The following is a 4,318-nucleotide window of genomic DNA, read 5'->3' on the forward strand; positions in this document are numbered from 1 at the left end:
GAAATGAGACTTAGGTTATCTCAACCTAACTCACTAAAAGGCAGACAGACTGCCGGACTCATAAGGATACGAAGATCGAAATGAGACTTAGGTTATCTCAACCTAACTCACTCAAAGGCAGGCAGACTGCCGGACTCATAAGGATCCGAAGATCGAAATGAGACTTAGGTTATCTCAACCTAACTCAATAAAAGGCAGACAGACTGCCGGACTCATAAGGATCCGAAGATCGAAATGAGACTTAGGTTATCTCAACCTAACTCACTCAAAGGCAGGCAGACTGCCGGACTCATAAGGATCCGAAGATCGAAATGAGACTTAGGTTATCTCAACCTAACTCACTCAAAGGCAGACAGACTGCCGGACTCATAAGGATCCTAGGATCGAAATGAGACTTAGGTTATCTCACCCTAACTCACTCAAAGGCAGGCAGACTGCCGGACTCATAAGGATCCGAAAATCGAAATGAGACTTAGGTTATCTCAACCTAGCTCACTCAAAGGCAGACAGACTGCCGGACTCATACGGATCCGAAGATCGAAATGAGACTTAGGTTATCTCATCCTAACTCACTCAAAGGCAGGCAGACTGCCGGACTCATAAGGATCCGAAAATCGAAATGAGACTTAGGTTATCTCAACCTAGCTCACTCAAAGGCAGACAGACTGCCGGACTCATACGGATCCGAAGATCGAAATGAGACTTAGGTTATCTCATCCTAACTCACTCAAAGGCAGGCAGACTGCCGGACTCATAAGGATCCGAAAATCGAAATGAGACTTAGGTTATCTCAACCTAGCTCACTCAAAGGCAGACAGACTGCCGGACTCATACGGATCCGAAGATCGAAATGAGACTTAGGTTATCTCATCCTAACTCACTCAAAGGCAGGCAGACTGCCGGACTCATAAGGATCCGAAAATCGAAATGAGACTTAGGTTATCTCAACCTAGCTCACTCAAAGGCAGACAGACTGCCGGACTCATACGGATCCGAAGATCGAAATGAGACTTAGGTTATCTCATCCTAACTCACTCAAAGGCAGGCAGACTGCCGGACTCATAAGGATCCGAAAATCGAAATGAGACTTAGGTTATCTCAACCTAGCTCACTCAAAGGCAGACAGACTGCCGGACTCATACGGATCCGAAGATCGAAATGAGACTTAGGTTATCTCATCCTAACTCACTCAAAGGCAGGCAGACTGCCGGACTCATAAGGATCCGAAAATCGAAATGAGACTTAGGTTATCTCAACCTAGCTCACTCAAAGGCAGACAGACTGCCGGACTCATACGGATCCGAAGATCGAAATGAGACTTAGGTTATCTCATCCTAACTCACTCAAAGGCAGGCAGACTGCCGGACTCATAAGGATCCGAAAATCGAAATGAGACTTAGGTTATCTCAACCTAGCTCACTCAAAGGCAGACAGACTGCCGGACTCATACGGATCCGAAGATCGAAATGAGACTTAGGTTATCTCATCCTAACTCACTCAAAGGCAGGCAGACTGCCGGACTCATAAGGATCCGAAAATCGAAATGAGACTTAGGTTATCTCAACCTAGCTCACTCAAAGGCAGACAGACTGCCGGACTCATACGGATCCGAAGATCGAAATGAGACTTAGGTTATCTCATCCTAACTCACTCAAAGGCAGGCAGACTGCCGGACTCATAAGGATCCGAAAATCGAAATGAGACTTAGGTTATCTCAACCTAGCTCACTCAAAGGCAGACAGACTGCCGGACTCATACGGATCCGAAGATCGAAATGAGACTTAGGTTATCTCATCCTAACTCACTCAAAGGCAGGCAGACTGCCGGACTCATAAGGATCCGAAAATCGAAATGAGACTTAGGTTATCTCAACCTAGCTCACTCAAAGGCAGACAGACTGCCGGACTCATACGGATCCGAAGATCGAAATGAGACTTAGGTTATCTCATCCTAACTCACTCAAAGGCAGGCAGACTGCCGGACTCATAAGGATCCGAAAATCGAAATGAGACTTAGGTTATCTCAACCTAGCTCACTCAAAGGCAGACAGACTGCCGGACTCATACGGATCCGAAGATCGAAATGAGACTTAGGTTATCTCATCCTAACTCACTCAAAGGCAGGCAGACTGCCGGACTCATAAGGATCCGAAAATCGAAATGAGACTTAGGTTATCTCAACCTAGCTCACTCAAAGGCAGACAGACTGCCGGACTCATACGGATCCGAAGATCGAAATGAGACTTAGGTTATCTCATCCTAACTCACTCAAAGGCAGGCAGACTGCCGGACTCATAAGGATCCGAAAATCGAAATGAGACTTAGGTTATCTCAACCTAGCTCACTCAAAGGCAGACAGACTGCCGGACTCATACGGATCCGAAGATCGAAATGAGACTTAGGTTATCTCATCCTAACTCACTCAAAGGCAGGCAGACTGCCGGACTCATAAGGATCCGAAAATCGAAATGAGACTTAGGTTATCTCAACCTAGCTCACTCAAAGGCAGACAGACTGCCGGACTCATACGGATCCGAAGATCGAAATGAGACTTAGGTTATCTCATCCTAACTCACTCAAAGGCAGGCAGACTGCCGGACTCATAAGGATCCGAAAATCGAAATGAGACTTAGGTTATCTCAACCTAGCTCACTCAAAGGCAGACAGACTGCCGGACTCATACGGATCCGAAGATCGAAATGAGACTTAGGTTATCTCATCCTAACTCACTCAAAGGCAGGCAGACTGCCGGACTCATAAGGATCCGAAAATCGAAATGAGACTTAGGTTATCTCAACCTAGCTCACTCAAAGGCAGACAGACTGCCGGACTCATACGGATCCGAAGATCGAAATGAGACTTAGGTTATCTCATCCTAACTCACTCAAAGGCAGGCAGACTGCCGGACTCATAAGGATCCGAAAATCGAAATGAGACTTAGGTTATCTCAACCTAGCTCACTCAAAGGCAGACAGACTGCCGGACTCATACGGATCCGAAGATCGAAATGAGACTTAGGTTATCTCATCCTAACTCACTCAAAGGCAGGCAGACTGCCGGACTCATAAGGATCCGAAAATCGAAATGAGACTTAGGTTATCTCAACCTAGCTCACTCAAAGGCAGACAGACTGCCGGACTCATACGGATCCGAAGATCGAAATGAGACTTAGGTTATCTCATCCTAACTCACTCAAAGGCAGGCAGACTGCCGGACTCATAAGGATCCGAAAATCGAAATGAGACTTAGGTTATCTCAACCTAGCTCACTCAAAGGCAGACAGACTGCCGGACTCATACGGATCCGAAGATCGAAATGAGACTTAGGTTATCTCATCCTAACTCACTCAAAGGCAGGCAGACTGCCGGACTCATAAGGATCCGAAAATCGAAATGAGACTTAGGTTATCTCAACCTAGCTCACTCAAAGGCAGACAGACTGCCGGACTCATACGGATCCGAAGATCGAAATGAGACTTAGGTTATCTCATCCTAACTCACTCAAAGGCAGGCAGACTGCCGGACTCATAAGGATCCGAAAATCGAAATGAGACTTAGGTTATCTCAACCTAGCTCACTCAAAGGCAGACAGACTGCCGGACTCATAAGGATCCGAAGATCGAAATGAGACTTAGGTTATCTCAACCTAACTCACTCAAAGGCAGGCAGACTGCCGGACTCATAAGGATCCGAAGATTGAAATGAGACTTAGGTTATCTCAACCTAACTCACTCAAAGGCAGACAGACTGCCGGACACATAAGGATCCGAAGATAGAAATGAGACTTAGGTTACCTCAACCTAACTCACTCAAAGGCATGCAGACTGCCGGACTCATAAGGATCCGAAGATCGAAATGAGACTTAGGTTATCTCAACCTAACTCACTCAAAGGCAGACAGACTGCCGGACTCATAAGGATCCGAAGATCGAAATGAGACTTAGGTTATCTCAACCTAACTCACTCAAAGGCAGACAGACTGCCGGTCTCATAAGGATCCGAAGATCGAAATGAGACTTAGGTTATCTCAACCTAACTCACTCAAAGGCAGACAGACTGCCGGACTCATAAGGATCCGAAGATCGAAATGAGACTTAGGTTATCTCAACCTAACTCAATCAAAGGCAGACAGACTGCCGGACTCTTAAGGATCCGAAGATCGAAATGAGACTTAGGTTACCTCAACCTAACTCACTCAAAGGCAGACAGACTGCCGGACTCATTAGGATCTGAAGATCGAAATGAGACTTAGGTTATCTCAACCTAACTCACTCAAAGGCAGACAGACTGTCGGACTCATAAGGATCCGAAGATCGAAATG

The sequence above is a fragment of the Ipomoea triloba genome, chromosome 16, assembly GCF_003576645.1.
Source record: "Ipomoea triloba cultivar NCNSP0323 chromosome 16, ASM357664v1".
Classification (NCBI taxonomy): Eukaryota; Viridiplantae; Streptophyta; class Magnoliopsida; order Solanales; family Convolvulaceae; genus Ipomoea; species Ipomoea triloba.